Here is a 22,724-nt window from a genome sequence, read left to right on the forward strand (position 1 = left end):
ATGGGGAGGTTCAGAATGATGATCACAACATCCTCAAAAAGTTTCAGCTCAATCCAGTCTACCATTTGGGAGATATGGCCAAAACAGGACGATGTCTTGTAAACCTACAAGATACAGAACAACACCTATAGGATTGACAGTGAGCAGTTTTAAAGTTGATCCAGAGGTCAAAGAATCTCCTGCAGAGCTTAGTAGTAGCATCAGGATCATCAACATCACCAACCAACACCTTCACATCAACATAAACTCAGCAGCATCATGCATGTCTCTCCAATAAACACTAGGTAGGTACAAATATGCAATATACTTGACCTCTCATCTTGAGCACATTATAGTTAGAAATTTATTGTCAATGCATGAGAGATGAGGTTTTATAAGCTAAGGATGGGTTAGTACTCTCAGCCTCCTTCAACTAGTTGATTACAGCTCACTCCTTCACTCATACAATGTTGAAAAGTCAAATTATGAAGGGTGATGATTTCAGGGAATGAGGACAACATTTAAAAGAATAAATTTTTGCAAAGGTCAAGGTCACCACAACACTCCAAGCCCTCCATCCACTTCATATTCACTATCTATTCATTATTCATCCATCCCATTTCATTCTTGAAAAAGAAACCAAAGAGAGCATCCTCTTGATTTTCATGAAATTTCCATTTGCAAGACAGCAAGAAGGATAGTCAAAGAGCAAAGGAGGATCATAAAGAGACCCATGTCACTCACATTTTTACTTTACCATTCATTCCTCCATCATTTCTATCATTTTTTCCACTCCTTTACTTCAATTTACAAAGGGACTGTGTTTTCTGCAGGATGATCCTGTAGGAATTATAGTGACCCAGAAATCCTACGGGAGGCAATCATAAGGAAAATAAATGGCAGAACAAGGTAGCAGAATGTTGATAAGGGTGTCGAATACCTTGCCAAATTGAAAAAAAAATAAAAAACCATCTTGAATAAGGGGAAGAAGACAAACTAATGGTTTTAAGAAATAAGAATTTTTCTTTGCACAAATATGTTTTTTGGCTTGTCCTTGCAGAGCTTACATCCAAGATTCTTAATGCACAAGACAAAGGTCACTAGGGCCATGGATGAGGCACAATGATGTCACTAAGTTTCTCAGAGGATGATCAACACTTTCAACAGGGGGGTATGATGGGCCTCTAAATTAGACATAAATTAAGGCCCATGCCTTTAATTTAAAACATAAATTAAGGCCTATGACCATACTTCAACACATTAAACCTCTCTTTTTGCATTAGATAATTTATTTTTAACTTTAATATATTCATTAGGAAGGTTTATGAATAACTGAATATTTGTGCCTAATATTATTTATTTTTTGTGGAATACTATGAGAATATTGGGTAGATTATGAAGAGTTGGAGGAGGAGATAATTTAGGGACTTGTTCCCTACTACTGGAGGATCAATAATAAATAACAAGTCAATAAAATATTATGGAATTATGGCACAAATTGTGGAACTCCAATTATTGAGAAAATCTAGGAATGTGTTCCACTAATGAAAGGAGTAGATCCACCAATCATGGGAGCAGATCCACTAATCAAGGGATTTCGGTGGGGAAAACTTCCTCCATCCATGGGGAATGATTCTTAATCATTTCTTAGAAGTACATAGTCGATTGTTCCTCTAGGGAATGATTGAGAAAATCTAGGAATGTGTCCCCTTCCATTTAATGCAAATTCTTAGTATTGGGGACTAGATCCATTAATCAAGGGATTTTGGTGGGGAAGGCTTCCTCCATTCATGGGGAATGATTCCTAATAATTTTTTATAAGTACCAAGTTGAATTTTCCTCTAGGGGAGATATTTTGATTAGTGTTATTGTGGAGAGAGCTTGTATTTTTGCAACTCCATTGTATTTTCTTGCAGGGATGTAATTATATTGATGACAGTAATGAATATTGGTGTCATGTTTAGCTTCTAAATATTGTTCTCCTCCATAGGTCTCTAAGTTTCCTTGGGCTTGGCCATCCCAGGAACCTCAAAGCCCCTTTTGTATAATTTTCTTTCCTTATTTTCATTGCATATTCACATGCATCTCTAGGTTTTATTTCTTTCTATTTCTACATTTAGAATTAACGATTTCTTGTTGTAGGATTGAGTTAATTGGTTGATGTAAGTTCTTTTTCAGAATCAAAATCATTATTTCATCCTTGGAAAATCTTTGGAAGTTCATAGGAATCATTGAGTTGTTTGGATTAGTCTTCTTATTCCCAAATCTAGATTGTTCGACCTCCTTCTTAGCAAAGAACAGTAAAATTATGTTATTTTTTAGAGCATGCTAACAAGCTTCAATCAAATTGGTTCCACATGAATTAGATCATAAAAACATTCTAGTTCATAAAAAAATCACCCCATTGAATTTGCACTTGATTTGGTTAGGAATTTTTTAGATTTACTAGCTCACTAGTTCTCGAATTTCTAGATTTTCAACTAGTAATGTTTGTTTTTTTTTTTCTTAGGTTAATAGAGGTCTTTTTGAGTGATTCTACTTGGAATGGGGACCTAAGACATCCTAGTTAATACCAAAATTTGTTCCATCCAATTTGGATTTTATTTTCTTGGTCATTCGATGAATTATAGTAAATTTGGACATCCTGTAGGAAATCAGGGAATCCTGTACAAATCACTGTAGCATCCTGTAGGAAAGCATGTTTTGAGGCTAAATTGAAGAAAAAAGCTTCTAGGAAGCTAGAAAAGGGTCCCTTCTTGTCTCCGAAACCTTATGACCATTCACCATCATCTCCAATCCACCTGCCACATCACCAAAAGAGATTAGTTTTCACAGTCTCACATGAAAAAAAGACAAAAAGAAAAACAAATTTATTCTATTCATTTACATGCAAAATAATAGAAGGTTTGATGGTTTGAATCTGCATGCTTAGGATAGTGGGATTGCATACATGTTAACTTAGAGTTCTTTTTAAGCAAAGACTCTTAGCATTTAGTTAGAAAATGGTGTGTTTTAGCATTTGATTTCATTCTCTTTTCTTGTACTTTCTTTCTTGTAATAGGTTAAGGTTCCATTTCGAACATTTCATTTTCTACAATTAGTTTAGGATTTGACTTCAATACATGCACTACATTACATCATGACAACAAAGAAATGACACATTGTATGATGCACATATAGTGTTGATACCTCTTAATTTTGTACGAACACTGGGTCGATAATTAAAGTCGGTAGCCTTGCGAGTTGTAGGATTCTTGTTGCAATACCAAGGCTCATCATAGGCCATCATAATAAGGTAGCTTTCTTACCTCCAACAAAATACAGTGCAATGATTTCTTCATCATATTTCATCACATTGTAGAAAATTCATGTAAGCGGTTTTTCCAATGCTCTAATTCCTCATTCGAGTCAGAAGTGCATGAAATCTCTTGGTCCCATGCAATCTGTCCATCCGCTGTTGGATTGGTCCAATCTTGATCTCGCATTGTTATCTTGTATATTTGATCTAGCTTGTCATCACTTTCTACATAACCGCGGACAAGTTTGGTATAGCGCGCTTCTTCCATAGGATCCAAAAACCCTAAGCGACTTATTTTTGAAGGTAATTTTCCTCTTCTTCAAATTAATGGCCCCATTCATATCAATAAAGCCTAGTCAATTCCCTAGAGTGTGGGGTAGGTATTACTATCATCGATAATTTCTATAACTTTGAAGTCTGCTAATGCACTTACACCTTCAATATTTACCAGTACTCCATACAATCATCCCATGGGGATGCTTTTCTACTGATTTGACATTCAAAGCTGAATCGGAGACCACTGCAGCACAGGTTTACCATCCTTCCCCATGTATATTTCAGCATAACATTTGCATCGAACCCCAGATCAAAAATTACTTGATCCATTTCATAATCACCTATCTACACTGTTAGCCGCATCCCGGATCTTGTTCATGCCTTATGCTTACCAATATTTCTTACTATGCACTGCCCCAGAGGATTATTTTCCTTATTGGTGCACTTGACTATTAAATCTTGCAATCCTTCCATAGCCTTTATGTCGTGCAGTAAATTCATGTAGGTTTCCAAAAAAGTAGTGAGTAGGGAAGGATCAACGTCTTGTGTCACACTGGTCTCTAGTTTGTTTTCGTGGCATTCTGAGGTAGAGTGCTCAACAAAGCTCTTCTTTGCTTCGGTGAATGTTTCCTTAGCGTGATTAAGGTCAACAACAACTTCTTTATTAGGATCTTTGTGGACCTATCAGTCTTCCTTAGGCTGCTTAACTTTATCTGAGCTAGGTGTCATATCACTTCTTAGTATAATATTAATGCTCTGATCCTCCTCGTGAGGCTCAACCCTCATCACTTGTAAATTCTACATAAGTTGCTGAGTCCACATTTTCTTCTCTCGCATTTTGGCTATTACCAGTAGACAGTCTTCTATGCCATGGTCAAATTGTCTATAGCATTGGCATGAAGGGTGTGTAGTATTCAGGCAATCTCGCGTGAAGTGCCCTGGTTGTTTGTAGTTGTAGCAGAAAATCTGACCACGACCTCTACCAGGTCCTCCTCCTCCTCCTTGTCTCCCACCTTGAAAACCCCCACGCACTCCTACGCATTGACTTGGGGCCGCATTTCTACTTGCATACAGTAAGTAGGGGTTCTTTCAATAATTAGCTCATAACTTTGATAATGGTGCTCACCATGGCCCAACGATTTATGAAAATTGCAAATTAACTTCTAGGGTGTCTGTATGAATTTCTGAAATAAGTGGCAATTATCCATTGCATGTTGTCTAGTGACTTGAAAAATGGCACAACATAGTGCAATTCCGGTGCTCAGCCTGGCTAAGGTTTCTGGCTTCAAGGGGGTTGGCTCCCCTACTATAAGATAATTTGTGTATAGTGGACAATGATCTTTATTGTGCCTGTGGCCCTTTCACATCAAGCACCAAACCTCTGCATACACTTATGAATTAGTCTCCTTCTCTTTCTTTAGACTCGCAATTCTAGATGTATGCTCTCTAACTGCGAGTGGGATCTGTTTTACCCCTAGGTTGGTATCTTGAACAGGTGATATGTGCAACCTCATCACAATATCTAAGGCTTTTTCATGCGTTGTGATATTTTCCTATGACAAAGGTATTCTTAAGTGCAGCAAAAGCGAAGCTATAAACCAGTCGTGATGTTGGGTATCTAAGATTTTCATGTTAGCCTGCCTGATATGGCACTTCAGCCTTTGATCAAAGTCCCAAGGTGTCTCATCAACTCTCATTTGGATCTCCTTAAGTTAAATTACCAATTGTGCCTCAAATTTAGGCTTACTAAATTATTTGTTCAAAGTTTTTTGAGTCTCTACTAACAATGCCTGAGGATTATCAGCATAATACTTAATATACCAGGTTAGCGCGTGATCTTGAAATGTGGTAACCAAATGTGCCTTCTTTATATTATCATTGGTGATTTGTTGTGCTATCCATACAGTGTTCACAACAAACCAGAATTTATCTAGATCTTCACTTCCTATTCCTTTGAATATCGACATCTTCATTGCATTTTCCATGATGAATGGTGGAGGTGGAGGTGGAGGTGTAGGAGAAGGTGTATGCGCTAGAGGTGGAGGTGGAGGTGGACTGGATGGATGAGATATCCTCAGAATACCCTGAGTTATTAATTGAACAGTGCTTCGCGGTGTAGTTTGCACTACCCCTTCGTCATCGCTTGAAAGAGGTTCAATTAATGAACTATACTCTACACCTGAACCATTACTCATAAATAATCTACCACTTTGTGTAGCTCTGAACATTAAGGTAATGACAATACTCGATTTTCACACAGTATCATTTTAATCCAAGTATTCAATGACCTAAATTACTTACCTCACAGTCCTTAGAAGAATCTTCACTCTGATTCTCTATAGCTAAGTGATGTGTCAACTGCAAATTCAGTAACAAATCTTCCCAAGATTTGATCAAGCCAATGGTCGACAACCCACACGATCTTGTTTTGAGAGGCCTCTAATCATCGCACCAATTCTAGAGTCCACACTATTGGACTATTGAGTTTCCACCTACCTTGGTCATCTGCCAATTTTTCTAACCATTCATATAATTTGCATGGAAAAGTGTAGAAGAAAATTTCATGTATCTCTATATATAAATATCTATTTAACCAATCAACCTTCGACAGTTATGGGTTCCTATTTTCTTGAGCCGCAAAATCATGAATCTTCTGGTCTAACCACTTTTCAATCTCTTTCTTAGTCAGATTCCAATGATGCGACATCACACATCTTTTAAGCAAATCTCGGTCCCGACAACAAAAACATTTTTTGGCTTAAGGGATCCTGACCCAAGTTCAAAGTTAGTTGCGCCAACCAACAATACCCTTCACTGCTAGCCCTTTTGGAAACAACCTTTGTAGCACATGTTGTAGCCTCACCTGAAGCAGTATTGGGGGATACAAGAACCATTTTTTTGCATCCAGAAATTATTTGATGAGTTTCTATAGCCCAGATCTCCCTTCACACAGGTGTAATCCTCTAATAGATCTTAAACCCTAAAACTGTTCTTACAGACCTTCAACTTTTCACGAAACCCTTCAATTGCGTTATTCAAATCCTAAGAATATAAGCCTGCTACTTTCACGCAAATAAGCATGCCTTCTAGGGTTTCTGTGGCCTAGATCTGTCATTATGCAAACCTTTCCTCCAATAACTAACTCAGTTTAGATCTAGAACTTCACGTACATCATTCAATCATCTTATTAAGCATAAACATATTCAATTAACCCAATTCGCATAGGTAAGACACATTAATTCAAGAAAACAATATTTAGAGCGAGATAAACAGATAAATAGATAAATCATAGATGCAAGTATTTCCAACCCAAAATCAGTCTTTATTAATCAGAATCGGTTCAGTACAGGCTTCAACTACCTTGCACACTCAGTTGAAAGGGTCCATGCACTCAATTGTGGACTCTTCTAGGCCTCCGCACACTCAGCTATGGAGCATTTCCTTTGCTACTAATAGAAACAAACCTTCCTGCATATCAAACCCTTACAATATCATTCATTCATTTATCTCTCTATTCTTATCTATCAAAAGTTATCTCTAAGACTCCCTATGAATCACTATTTATAGCTTTTCTAATACAATACCATGGCCACCAACTCATGGGTGAGTCTTCATAACTGCCCAAAACAAGGGGCTAAGACCCCTTTGACTCCTATCTATTTGCATGCTTCGTATCCAAATTTCATGGAGACTTTACATCTTTTACAAAATTCTTTACAAAAAATGACTAAGTTAATTCAATTCTACCCTTGGGGACCCCATCCAACACCTCCCCTCTAAAATACAATAGCTCATCTCGCACTAACCTAGGTACTTATGCTTTGATTGAACTTCATCCTTTGCATTATGGATTGTGTTTTCTTACTTGGTTTACTGTCTAACCCACAAGCAAATCTCTTGACTTGTTTTCCACCTAGTTCTGGGCTTGCCTTAGAGAACTATGCAATCCTTGAGGGAAACTAGCCTTGCTCTCAAGAATTGCATAGTTCAAGCTCACAGTGAGACTTCAGCTCCAAAATTGCGTAGAGATAGTTGAAATCCAACCTTCCTATAGGAAATTGCGCAGAACATGAGAGGAAACCTAGAGCTACTCAACCCAAAAATTGCGCTGGACCGCATTATGCTTAGAAACTACACAATGCATCAGCCAAAAGGTTGCCCAATCCTTCCCAGAACTGTGCAATATTTCTGGAAAATGCATGGGAGGTTCACCCCCTACCCAGAAAAGAAATAAAACTAAATGGAAAGAAGCATCCCTAGGAAGCATTGATCTATTATTAGTTTCCCGAAGGCACACATTTCAATCCTTAGAAGTTTCTGCGAAGTGTCACTTTTGCCCTTGATGTCAAGTATACGCGTAATAAATTCCAATTTTATTAATTATGTTTAATGCATGCCTCTAGATCTCATTTTCACATTTGATCATCAAGTTATAGCATTCCCAAGGAGATCAAGGAGCCTCGGAGCATTGCTGTCACTTTTTTGTTTTATCATCTTTTGTCACTTTTTCTATCACCCTTTTTTGTTTAACTTGTGTAAGTGTTGTTTCATTTGTTCCTCTAAATGAATGCTGGCATTTTAACTTGTTTTAGCTTGTAGAAGTGTTGTTTCAAGTTATATATTTCCTTTCCCAAGTTTCACATGAGTTTTCCATTTTTTGCACCAACAGTAGTTGTTCTAACGACTCCCTTCACATGCTTCATTTCCTTTAGTTTAATCAATTCTTGCACTTGTTTCACATGCATGCATCAACACTTAGGAAAATCTACACCTAGCATTACATCATCCTTCAGGTTTTCTTTATTTTCACTCTCCCATCGGTAGATATGGGCTCCCCTTTCCCGGATCTCACACTTCACTGCATGCACTGTGCAATCTAGGAGCTGAAGGCCTCTATCTTGGATTTTGGAATTCCGTAGAGCTTGTCCTGGCTTGGCTCCAACTGCACACTTTGCAATCCTAGGAGCCAGTCTCCCAGCTTAGCCACTGAGACTGCACAATGCATAGTTTCTCCCAGGCCTTGACCCAAACTAAAATATGCATTGTGCAGTTCCAGTCATCAAGATTCCACACTGATAGCTAGGACTGTGTAGTGCATAATTCCCACAGTCAGTCGGTCACCCCTGTCGGTCAAATTTGTGCAATCCCTCTCATCAGATTCCATGATTTATTCTTAATCATGATGTGAATTTAGATTTCTAAGAGCTAATGTTGGCTTTCCATGAGTGTCCCTTCTATTCCACAGGTACGACACTCATGAAGAACTTATCTCCAGCAATAATTGTACCATGGCACCAAAGAGAGATGCTTCAAGAGATACCACTGAAAGAAGTATTGGGGAATAATTTGAGCAAGTGCAATTAACTTACAAATGTATGCAGACACTCAAATGCTCATAGGAAAGGAGTCAACACTAACATGGTAGCAAGTCCAACAATAATAGCAAAAAGTAGAAATACAGTACAATATCTGGGAAAGGGGAAGTTGTTGACATAATAGAGGGAGAGAAAAGCTACAAAGTAAAAGAAGATTCAATATTCACACAGGCAGTTTTGGTAGGAAAAGGAAAAGGAAGAGGAGGACACAAATAACAGAGAAGAGGAAGAGAGAAAATCATAGCCTGCAAGTAGTAGAACTGAGATCACAACAAGCAGAACAACAACCGAAGGAAGGATGGGAGACATGGAGGAGAGAACAAGAAGAGAAGAAAAATCAGGAAGAAGAACAAATACAAGGTGCAATGACAGAGAAAACAATTCCAATACAAGTTGATGAGCTAGAACAACTAGAAATTGGGGAACAAAGTGAATATATGCAGGTTCCCTCACTAATGCTAAATACAAGAACCAAGTCTGGCTAGAAACCAATGAGTACATGGAGTAGCTAAGATGAGAGGTCATTAGTGAAGACTTGAAGTTGAGTGCACATAACATGCAGAAGTACATTGGTGGTCTCGTCATGGTCACCACCATGCTACACATGCTTCAGAATGAGTTCAAAATAGGTTCCAGGAGCATATACCCACATGCTATGGAGGTAAGAGTCTGCCTTCAGGAAGACAACATCAGGCAGTTTGGGGACATCATCATGTAGTACCAATCTTGGCATGTGACCAAGAAGCACCAAGTGGAGGTTCTTCTAAGTTGGTCTTTCCCCAAACTTCGGAGTCATATTGTTTTGTTTTGTTAGGATGTCTCTAACCTATTTTGTCTTACATGGGTACATGTGGAAAATGTAGTATTATTTGTAAATACGTTGTAAGTCAAATTCCAAGTGTCATTAGTGGAGTGTGAAAGGTCATCATATTATGTAATGAGTTACTTGTAAGGAAGTTGAAGAGTCATGAGGGTAGTCAAAGAGTCACAAAGGGGAATGTCAAGGGTCACCCCACCCTTTGTTATAAATAGAACCTCATAACTCATAGAACAGGGTTTTGGGAGCCAAGATTTTGGCTAGGCTTAGGTTTCGAAAAGGCATGGGAGTATTGTGATGAGACTTGGCTTCTTCATAGCGTAGAGTGAGTATACTACTTTGGAGGAGTAGGTGTTCTTGAATATAATGTTCCACTATTGGAGTTAGTGACTATCAATGGTGGATGTATGGATGGAACTTTCACTTATAATAATAATAAATGAGGCAACACACTTTCATGCATATTATTTTGTTGTAGTTGGAATATTTTGGTTGCTTTCGCAATATATGTTGTTTAACTTACACATTTTATTATGAATTATTTTGTTAACCCATCACTTTGTTTAGTGGATTGTTATGCATTTCAACTTTCAATGTCATTCCACTCATGTGTTCCTTTTAGGATGCGTACTATTACAAGCTTCTAAGGGACAACTTCCTTTCCCCTTCTGTATGTTAGAACCCCCATGCATCTCACTTGAATTGTTACAAAGTAACACACTTACTTCCGACCAAAGTCATCATACATATCTTTGCGTGCTACTGTGTTCAAGGCACTACATTACCACGCACTATTGGGACTCCCACTCTAAACGGTCTGAGGTATAGTTGGGACTTCTTACCAGGGAGATCCCTTGAATGTTGGTGGGTCCATCACCATCAACATTAATGGCATTGGAAGGAGGGCCAGATGACAAGATGAGCCTTTGAAGTTTGTTTTGAATTTTTTCACATCATTCATGACTTATATCCCAATCTCCACCCCGACATGTTTTTCTCACGCTCATGATTTTTATGTGCCAGTGGATGTTATATATGACTTGTCAAAATCAAATTTTATGGTGAAAGCAAAGAATCCTTGTTAATCCACACAGTTTCCTTTCACGGTTTCTGTGACAGGAATGAAGTACCATTGAACAACATTTCTTGCGGGTTGTTCACTTAAATGTTCAAAGGGCACATCAAGCATTGGTGTGACACATTGCTTGAATCCTCTATACAGACTTCAAACCACATGATTAGAGAATTAGGCCACATTTTCATCTTTTATGACCATAAATCACTTAATCGAAGATTTTAAAATTTTTAAAAGCACTTGACGAATCAATTGAGAATTTTCACGATCATTTTCTTCATTACTATTATGAATTTCCTAAAGATGAAGTTGACTAGAAATTTTTGGAGGAAATATTTCAGTATCTTGTTCACATATTTGAGAATCCACATGAGTTAGAATATTTCGAACCTCTCCTGGCATACCTCGGTGTTAGAGCTTCTAAATATGAGAGGGAAAACAAGTGACCCTCCGTATCCTTCTCATAAAATAACTCTAGCTTTGCAAGTCGAGGTGGGACAAGTTGAGAATCCACCTGTTGATCTGTCACCATCTCCTCCTACCCCACCTGCTTAGGATTTCTGCGCAGATTTAGACTGCAAGCCCGATGGTTGTGATGTGGTCTTATCTCCTCAACCTTCGCCCTTTGGTTCCTTTCATCCTCTAGATTTTGATATCCATTTCGGATCTCACATGTGATTTTTATGTGGTGTTAGATCCTAAATTTACCTCAGGGTGATAAATGTAGGATCCAGGTGTTGGTAAGGAAAATCCCCTCTGCGGACAGAGGCGATCCCACTAGCCTATCACAGAACTAGCCACAAACAAACCACGCTGCTACGCAAGTTCCTAGTTATGCATCAAGGGTGAATCAAGAAGACTAACCTGGAGTCCAACGCTATGATTGAAGCAGAGTTGATATCCTCGCTCCCTTGCTCCAACAGATCATAAACGAACACCTGCACATGCAAAGGAAGAGACAGATACCAACATAGAAACTACCAAGGCACAACTATATTTCAGTCAGAAAGGAAATAAATCAACATATCACCATGACAGATAATGAGATTGGAACTATAATAGCAGTCGCTCATCAATTAATAAACAGGAAAAGTTACAACCATTGTTCTGATGTCGACCCTTCTCCTGGCTGGGTGAGTAACTATATGTGTCTTCACATGAATCTCCTCTCTGGCAGCATAACCTCTCTAGCACTCATTAGCATTCCTCCAAGAACTCAACATCTAACACTCCATGACCAATAATCATCACTACTATAACTCAATCACCAAATCACTAGCATAACACTAACACCAACACTCTAGCTTGTCCAATGCATAATGACAAGCTTATATAGATGGAGAAGGGAGGAGGATGCAATGAACCTGGACACCTTTCACGGATTAGAAAAAGCCATAAAGATGGATAAAGCTCGACAAAAGACTGATTTTCTATCCTCAGAAAAGCTCCATGTAATGAAGGAAACAACAGTCGGACGTGCATTAAGGCAAAAAGCACGACTAAATTTTGTTGGCGCGACTGTTGCTCTAAGACAGAGCGCCAATGGTCGCGCCCCCTTTTGAGGATCTCCATCATTGGCGCGGGTAAGATATTGCGGACTTGCACCAATGGAAAAATAGCACTTTTTAGGGATGATCTGCAGAAGGTGTCTTCAGGGAACATGGAGTACATACTCAGGGGAACATAATGCAAGTGTTTTTAGACTTTGTCACTTCTTATAACTCCCGGGACGGGTCCTCCAAGGTACGACAAGAGGAGTAACAGGGATGGTGACAAATTACTGTGTAACAGATGCCCCCTAAAGCATGAAGCCCGAGAGGTGGAGAGGGGTGAAATGCTTTACAAAAACACACACATAAGAGCACATATAGTTACTGCCGCCAAGGAGCTGTATTAAGAGACATGACTGATAGTTCAATTACATGATGTACATGGTATGGTCGCATCCATCCATAAGAGAGTACATAAATAATCTAGATCCATAGTATGGACGCAGCCATCTGGTTAGGATCAATGAACTGACTCAGGTATGGTCGCAGCCATCCAGTGAATGAGTCAAGTACCAAGAATCACGCCTGGATTACAACAGACACAATCCAGGGTCTTGCGCTCCATCCTGACCCGAACAAGAGTACAAGTTCAAGCATGTGAATTTATGAGTTGAAGTCGAACATGCATGAACATCGTCTGATTACCAGTCAATGGTGGGAACTGTTAACAGACGCGAGAGGTACGACCAATAATGACAATGGCCCTCAAGGTACTATAAGTACAATCTACGGTGTGTGAATCAATGAGCTGAAGTCGAACACCCGTAGAATCATTCGATCGGAGGCCAATGATGAAAACCTCACGTCGAACACGAAGAACCTGCCATTGAGGCATGCAGGCTCCAAGGCACCGGAAGGGAGTCTCTAGGTCAACTTCCTGGATAATGAGCTGAAGTCGACAGGGAGTGACCTTGATCGAAGGTGGGCCATAATGTTTCCCACATCATCGACACGAGACAGAGAGATAATGTCGTGAATCAAGATTATACGAACTATCAGAGGGAGGTTGTTTATTTGCAGAGGTCAACTTCTCTTGAACATATCGACAGTACATTAACAGAATTGGCAGTATTTGACATCAAGGTATCAAAGGTCATGATGACGAGGCAATGAGTGAATGAGAGGTCAAATAGGGTACCCAAATCCATGGAAGCAAGTGAAAGATATGAGATGAAATATCCCCACCCTGGACACGAAAGCAAAAAGTGCCATGTTCAAGAGCGACATACTGCCTTTACGGTAATAATTATGGTTCAAAATTTTCTTTTCCCCCCACCATTTCTGGCGAGTACCCCAGTTATTTTTAACAAGCTTGATGGGGATAGCATATGCTTGTATTGTGATAAAATCCGATGTCATTAAGTTTCAACGAGTCTGACAAAGGAAGAACTCGACGTCTTTTCATGTTTAGAGAGTTTGAAAAGACAGCAGAAAAGGAAACTCCAGGGATGTCCTTTTTCGTAAAGTTGTGTCTCTCGGGCCCGAAAAAGTATAAAATAATACCCGAAAGAACCGCCCGATCATTACGATCGAGGAGTACTTTTCATGATTAGTGACTTTGACCTGAAAAATTAAAAAAGCGGTCAAAACCACGTCGTTTCGTAACCACTAACGAGTTTGAAACGACAAAAACTCGGTAATCTTTTTATGTTTTAACGGTCGACAAAAAGAACTTAAAACGACCGCCCCTTATCACCATTTAAAGAGTCAAGAGGAGGGACTCGGCAATCTTTTCCTCTTTAAATGGTCAGAAAAGAGCTAAAAGCAGACCTTGAAGTAACCTTTTCTTGTATTTTACTGAGCTCGAAAAACTGAAAAAGGAGCTCATTAAGTTGCTTGCTTGGCACTAATCCCTGTCAACATACAAAAAATAGCGTAAAATACTACTTTGACATAAAAATATTTCACAAAAACATGACTTTAATGTGTTTTTAAGCCAAAAGAAGTTATAAATAGTGAAAAAATAAAAAATAAAATTACTTTTCACTTTTTACCTTGTAAGTTTATCGTTGGAGGGTTTTGGGTGCAAACTTCAACTGTTGATTGCGACCAATCCAGGAGACCATTCGAGCCGCCGTTTGAAACAGGTAAGAGGCCTCATCCTTAGCTTCATTTCTATTCCATCTTTTTAAATTTTTACCCACAGAATGACCCTCCGTAAGGGGGATTGTAAAAATTAGGGCTGCGCCCATTGGCGCGAGTTCCCCCCGCGGGTTCGCGCCAATGGGCTCTTTTCCTACAAGGGGTCGCGCCATTTTCGCGACTGTTTTGAAAAAAGTCGCGCCAATTGCGCGAACCAATTTTCACATAATTTTGACCGTTGAACCTGCAATTTTCTTTGATTTTTGGTTTCACCATTGATCTTATGATGTCATTTTGGTGTTTTGGTTGCAGGAATTGGTCAAAATGGCTATAGAATGGAGAGAAAGGGAACATGAGGCCATAGATGCTTTGGCATTGGAAGATGACGCATGCATGAATGCTTTACGAGATTGTGGCCTGAAAAAATTCTTTCTTACCTCCTATCTACGTGCACAGCCCGAGTTACTAAGGTTTATTGTGGATGCCTGGGATATTGAGGATCAGGTATTCCGCCTGAAAGACCAAACATTGGAGTTGGATGTCTCTGATGTTTATTTTATTACTGGACTATCTCGGCGGGGCGCGCGGCCCATCTTGACTGGTAGTAGACCTTCTGGGGGAAAGATGGGGGAGGTAATGGCCAGAGTTTGTCCTGGGGCCCATTTTGGATCCAATAGTGCCAAGGTGGACATTGTCACTATCCCAGATTTGGTGCTACGAGTGGTACTATTCACTATCACTCAGATGGCTGGGGTACAGGCACCCCACGAGGCCAGCAAGAATCACTTGCTGCTGGCAACTGAGTGCCTACACCCTACATTATTTGATTGGGCCACAGCAGTAACAACAAATATAAAGAGGCAGCTTACCAAATGTAAGCGTGATGGAAATAAACAGTTCGGATATGGATCCATCATAGTATCATTTTTCCTGGAGCGGCTACCGATATTCCGGATCCCAGGAGGTATAGTGGCAGATCCAGTGCCACGGGAGCCGAGATTGGCTCGATGGGCACCACTTATGCCCAGAGGAGGTGGGGGCCAGCAGATGTCCTGGAGGCCCGAGTTCTTCATTTGGCTCCAACACCAGTTGATCATCGTGGAGGACTGGCCCTATGCGGGCACTGATTTTACTGGAGATCCAGACCTCCCGTTGCCTGAGGGAGAGGACTGGGACGAGGAGCTAGGTAAGGACCTTTTATGTTTTCAATATTTTAACATATTCAAGTTTTTATAATTCATGTCTGTTTCTTACAGCATCTATATATGTATGCAGACGTTGGTGCAGAATGACCAGCCGACTTGCCTCACAACGTACGGAGAGTACAACCTGGAGCGGACCCTTAGGAAGAGGGTGACGATGCTGACCTAGTACAGAACCTCGAGGCACTTACTCGAGGGATCCCAGATTATGGTAGACTGGCTGACGTGCCTAGAGTGTACCAGAAGCATACAGTGGGAGTATCTACTCGCGTCCATCGTCTGTTGAGACGTGTGGTGCGGGCGGTGACATGCTATCATGAGCATCACCGCGATTAGACGCCTAGGTTTCATTTTTTGCACGTTTTTGAGAGACATGTTGTCGACGACTATATGAGTTTTGGACACGTATTATTTTTTGGATTATGTAATGCGCGGGGCGCAAACATTTTGACACACACGTATATATATACATATGTTCATGGTTCATTATTGTGTTTTCATGTGCTTGCTTACATAATGTTTTAATTACAAATTATGCAGATGTCTATCTAATACATGATTGGCCAATGCATCAGATAATGTGTTTAATTGTCTCGGAACATGTTGATATGTAATAAAATAAAAATGCCTTTCTAACAACCTTACACGTAAATACAACCTTAGTATATGATGGTTTCTGACGGAATATTGCCCGTTGAGCTGGTGGACAACAAGTTGAGAGTCCAGGTTTACTATCAACGCGTGAATACCGAAAGTAATTTCTCTAGCAAGTAACTCGATTACAGCACAGTATTCAGCAACATTGTTAGTAGTATGGCCTAAACACACACCCTGGAAATCTATTAGCTCGTTATGAGGATCGTAGATTACCCATGCCGCAGAAGACAAACTGCGGGTACTGCGGTAGGCACCATCAACGAAACCAACATAAGGTGCATCCGGCATCTGCACAAGAAGCGAAAATCACAATTTGTCACCATCCCTGTTACTCCTCTTGTCGTACCTTGGAGGACCTGTCCCGGGAGTTATAAGAAGTGACAAAGTCTAAAAACACTTGCATTATGTTCCCCTGAGTATGTACTCCATGTTCCCTGAAGACACCTTCTGCAGATCATCCCTAAAAAGTGCTCTTTTTCCATTGGCGCAAGTCCACAATATCTTACTCGCGCCAATGATGGAGATCCTCAAAAGGGGGCGCGACCATTGGCGCTCTGTCTTAGAGCAACAATCGCGCCAACCAAATTTAGTCGTGCTTTTTGCCTTAATGCACGTCCGACTGTTGTTTCCTTCATTACATGGAGCTTTTCTGAGGATAGAAAATCAGTCTTTTGTCGAGCTTTATCCATCTTTATGCCTTTTGCTAATCCGCGAAAGGTGTCCAGGTTCATTGCATCCTCCTCCCTTCTCCATCTATATAAGCTTGTCATTATGCATTGGACAAGCTAGAGTGTTGGTGTTAGTGTTATGCTAGTGATTTGGTGATTGAGTTATAGTAGTGATGATTATTGGTCATGGAGTGTTAGATGTTGAGTTCTTGGAGGAATGCTAATGAGTGCTAGAGAGGTTATGCTGCCGGAGAGGAGATGCATGTCAAGACACATATAGTTACTCACCCGGCCAGGAGAAGGGTCGACGTCAGAACAATGGTTGTAACTTTTCCTATTTATTAATTGATGAGCGACTACTATTATAGTTCCAATCTCATTATCTGTCATGGTGATATGTTGATTTATTTCCTTTCTGACTGAAATATAGTTGTGCCTTGGTAGTTTCTATGTTGGTATCTGTCTCTTCCTTTGCATGTGTAGGTGTTCGTTTATGATCTGTTGGAGCAAGGGAGCGAGGATATCAACTCTGCTTCAATCATAGCGTTGGACTCCAGGTTAGTCTTCTTGATTCACCCTTGATGCATAACTAGGAACTTGCGTAGCAGCGTGGTTTGTTTGTGGCTAGTTCTGTGATAGGCTAGTGGGATCGCCTCTGTCCGCAGAGGGGATTTACCTTACCAACAAATTGGCGACTCCGCTGGGGAGTAACTCTTTGATTTCTGTCTTGCATGTTAATTTTCTTCTGCTTGCTTGAGTGCATGAGCTTCCTGAGTCAGTTTTGAGTTGATTCTTTACTGTTTGACCCATCTGAGCACTGTCAACCCAACCTGAGGTCGTATCTTTTATCTTTTTAGTTGGAAAACTTAATTGGCGCGGTTATTTCTCTGACAGTCGCGCCAGTTGGCGCACGTTGCTCAAAAGCAACTCGCGCCAATTCTGTGGTAGCGCAAGTTGCAGGCTGACAGTCGCGCCAGCTCTGTAAATTTTGCCTATGTGTGGGTGGAAAGCTCATTCAGTCTGTTTATATATCTCTTTCAGCCTCTGGAACTGTGTTGAACCTTTGCTTGACTGGTCTTAGTCTGTATCCCTCAACTATTTGCTTATTTCCAGTGACTTTGCATGTCTAGCCTTTTGTGGGAAGTTTCGGTCTCTTGATCATCCAGTCAGCTTGTTGATTGTTCTACACTTATCCAGTGATTTGTTAAAGCTTGATCTTCTATACTCTGAATACTTCACTTCTAGCTTCTTTGGATTTCACTAGTCTTTGTGTTTTTCCTTGCTTGCATGGTTCATTTTGTGTTTTAGGATTGGTTCTATCTTATTGATTGAACTTGGATTGTGCATATCTCTTAGAATTTGTTTACATGCATCATGCCATCTTAAAGGAAAGAAAAACAAAAAATCTTTTGCATCATAGTAGTTAGCATTTATTGTTATTTGTTGCTATTAAAAAGAAAAAGACAAAATTTCGTTTCTTGTTATTAGCTGCATTAGGATCTTTGTTGTTTGTTGAAGTGATCGTTTCATTTGTGAAAAAGATCTCAACCCTCCTGTAGATAGAATTCATCGAATCAAGTGATTTAATTTCGACATATAGTTTGCATGTAAAAAGTTTTCGAGAAATCACATACGGTAGGACCAAAAAACTGAAACATAATCAAAGATAAACTTTAAAATGAACCAAATGAACATAACAACGCATTGGAACATAACGCAAACACTCTAGAGGTCTAGGTTGGAGACGTGTTCCGGCGTCGTTAAACCTGGTAGTTTATCGTCGAGTGGTTGGGTGATTCCTCCACGGTGAAACGATAGGTGCCAATACGGACTGTGCTCCCACGTACCGTCGAGTATATATTGGGAGACCCCTATAGGAATAAAGCCTTTATCCATAGGAAGCCGTGTCAGCCACCCTACGATTTGCAATGCAGTGAACACAACATTCACGAAGATCGACCACCCGTACCCTAAAAAGTATTTTGTGGTTTTGCGAAAAGTTTGGCACACCCTCTACCTAGAATTCCAGAGCAGTCACTTTTGATCCTTTTCGGACTCCCTAAACGAAAAGGTGCCTGTGAGCATATTGTCACTTCGTGCTCATTAAATATTCGAAGGAGACTAGAGTCATCTTTTATCCTTTTCTCGACTCTTAAAAAATGAAAAGGTTAAGTTCAGTGTCTTAAAATTTATTGGCCATGATAACGTTACCCAATTAGATTTTGTTTCCGTTAGCTTGAGTAGGGTTATTTCTCGTTCAATGGCAGCCTTTCCGGTGCCCACCGGCCAAGGTGTTCCTCCTGATGGGAACCCTCGCCCATTTCCTTCTATTGGAAATGTTGGTGTTCAGTATATCGCAACATTGTCTTTGCCTGGGTTGACCATTGGTTTACCCGTATGGTTGTTTTCAAACTCGGTGGTCTCAAGTGTGATGACTCCTGTCCCACCACCACCTCCTCCACCCGAACAACACCATGTTGATTCTAAGGTGGACCCCTTCCATTCTTCGCCTATTGCTGCGTCCTCATCTTCTACTTCGCCTGGTGAAACCTTGGATTTCACTAACCAGGTGGCTAAGAAGAAGAAGAAGAAGACCAAAAAGAAGAAGTCTCCTACGGGAAAGGTCGTATCTACCACGAAACTATCAGAAATGGAACCACCTTCTGCTCCTCCGCGAAAGCTTTGGTCTCCTTGTCGATTATGCAAAGGGGACCATTTTCTTTCTGATTGTCCTGGCATTCCTAGGATCCTAGATATATGGTCCCGTGACCCGACTCGCCCCTTACTGTTGCAAATCGACGATACCTTACTAGTTGGTAACAGAAGAGGGAAGGTTCGTTTCCCTTGTCGACTTTGTGAAGGTAATCATCTCCTTCACCTTTGTCCACTTATGGATGAAGCTTCCCGTCTTTTGGCAAGTCTGTCGGATTCCTTACCCCAACTACCCGCTGGATATCAGCGTCTTTTTACACCTGCAGAGCGTCTCTCCACTAACCAAGTGATCAAACATGATTCCTCTTTGGTCCAGCTTTCTCTTCCTGAACCTACCTGTGCTCCGCCTGCTCCAGACCAGTCCCTGGTTGGAACAAGTGATTTATATTCATCATCTACACACCACTTGATCATCAAAGATGAACCCCCTGAGTCCAAACCAAGCGAAAGTCCACAGTTCCAGCTTACAAGTAACCCGGTCTTTCAAAAGGTCCAGCTTACAAGTGACCCGGTTTTGCCTACAGAAATTCCATCTTTAGCTGCTCTTACATCTGAATCTAAACCAGACGAAAGTCAAAAGGTCCGGCTTACAAGTGACCCGGTTTTGCTTTCAGAACTTCCACCCCTAGATGATCCTACATCTGAATCCAAACCAGACAACAGTCAAACGGTCCAGATTACAAGTGACCCGGTTTCGCCTTCAGAAGTTACCTCCTCAGATGATGTTATCACTGCCAAGAATGACGAACCCACCGTCCAAATTCTATTCATTGACATAGACGTTAATGATCAAGTGAGCATCCCTCTCATTTCTTCACAACAGGAAGAAAGTCCATTAGAGGCATATCCGGCTGTCTATCCAGTCCCACCTCCAAGCAACCTAGTTATTTCCTTTAATTGGGATCAACTAGTCAATCCTCGGTTACCAGCCTCCATACCATTTCGAATTATAGTTCAAGTCTATCACATGGTTATGGCTGGTACAATTATTGATGAAGGATCTCCTGTGAGTATCCTTTCTTCAACAGCTTGGGAAGCACTTGGTTCCCCACTGCTTCTGCCTGAGATGAGAAGCCTTGTAGGTTTCCATCGAGAAATCACTCGACCTTTAGGAATTCTTCCCAATGTACCTATCACGTTAGAAGGGAAGACTATCCAAATGGGTCTCATGGTAGTCCAAGGTCCGTTAGATTACAATTTACTCCTTGGACGAGACTATATTTATCGCATACGTGCTATTATGTCCTCACTCTTCAGAGTGATGTGTTTTCCGCATGAAGGAAGAACGATCAAAGTCGTAGACCAACTTTCATTCCCCGGTTCACACTTCACATATAGCCATTTGCCATTCCTAAATGGTCTTATCTCCACAAGAAATGCCCCAGCACCCACCCCGTCATTCTGATGACGGCAGCTCACCCGGGCGCGTGACTGAAGCCCGGGGGCATCCTCCAATCAAGTCTTTCCAAGTAAACCTTCATTCCATCCACTCCGTGAATGCCATGAAGCTTGGGGGGCATGTACCTCGATTGGTATAATCATGCTGGGGGCATGCAACAAATTTTTTTTTTTAACAAGCAAAGTTCTCCATGGTTCAAGCTTGTGTAAAAATGAACCCATTTACATCCCGTGATTGCCTTTTATCCGCTAAAATTCTGCTAGATGAGCCTTGGTTGTTTCATTCCATCGCCACCATCTTTTTGGCCGATCATATGCTTTCACTTGGTTGTTTCTCCTTTCCTGAGGAACCGCAGCGATGAGTGGTCTTATTAGCCAGCCTCTTAACCTTTACGTGTTTCAAGTGAGTTCCACCATTATCGGAACCAGTTGCTATCCCTTATACCACTCGTTCCTTCAGGACGAGTCGCCTTTACGCTCTTTTTTGACTCGTAAAATATGAAAAGATTGCCGAGTATTTTTCCCTTTTTGACTCGTTAAAGAAAATAAAAATGGAGGTCCGCTTTTAGCTCTTTTCTGACCATTTAAAGAGGAAAAGGTTGCCGAGTCCCTCCTCTTGACTCGTTAAATGGTGATAAGGGGCGGTCGTTTTAAGTTCTTTTTGTGGACCGTTAAAACATAAAAAGATTACGGATTTTTTGTCATTTCAAACTCGTTAGTGGTTACGAAACGACGTGGTTTTGACCCTTTTTTTACTTTTTCAGGTCAAAGTCACTAATCATGAAAAGTACTCCTCGATCGTAATGATCGGGCGGTTCTTTCGGGTATTATTTTATACTTTTTCGGGCCCGAGAGACACAACTTTACGAAAAAGGACATCCTTGGAGTTTCCTTTTCTGCTGTCTTTTCAAACTCTCTAAACATGAAAAGACACTGAGTTCTTCCTTTGCTAGACTCGTTAAAACTTAATGACATCGGATTTGATCACAATACAAGCATATGTTATCCCCATCAAGCTTTTTAAAAATAACTGGCGTACTTGCCAGAAATGGTGAGGGAAAAATAAAATTTTGAACCATAATTATTACCGTAAAGGCAGTATGTCGCTCTTGAACATGGCACTTTTTGCTTTCGTGTCCAGGGTGGGGATATTTCATCTCATATCTTTCACTTGCTTCCATGGATTTGGGTACCCTATTTGACCTCTCATTCACTCATTGCCTCGTCATCATGACCTTTGATACCTTGATGTCAAATACTGCCAATTCCGTTAATGTGCCGCCGATATGTTCAAGAGAAGTTGACCTCTGCAAATAAACAACCTCCCTCTGATAGTTCGTACAATCTTGATTCACGACATTATCTCTCTGTCTCGTGTCGATGATGTGGGAAACATTATGGCCCACCTTTGATCAAGGTCACTCCCTGTCGACTTCAGCTCATTATCCAGGAAGTTGACCTAGAGACTCCCTTCCGGTGCCTTGGAGCCTGCATGCCTCAATGGCAGGTTCTTCGTGTTCGACGTGAGGTTTTCATCATTGGCCTCCGATCGAATGATTCTACGGGTGTTCGACTTCAGCTCATTGATTCACATGCCGTAGATTGTACCTATAGTACCTTGAGGGCCATTGTCAT

This window comes from Pinus tabuliformis, chromosome 7, assembly GCF_031772625.1.
Source record: "Pinus tabuliformis cultivar Carrire ecotype Pingquan chromosome 7, CPIR1, whole genome shotgun sequence".
Lineage (NCBI taxonomy): Eukaryota > Viridiplantae > Streptophyta > Pinopsida > Pinales > Pinaceae > Pinus > Pinus tabuliformis.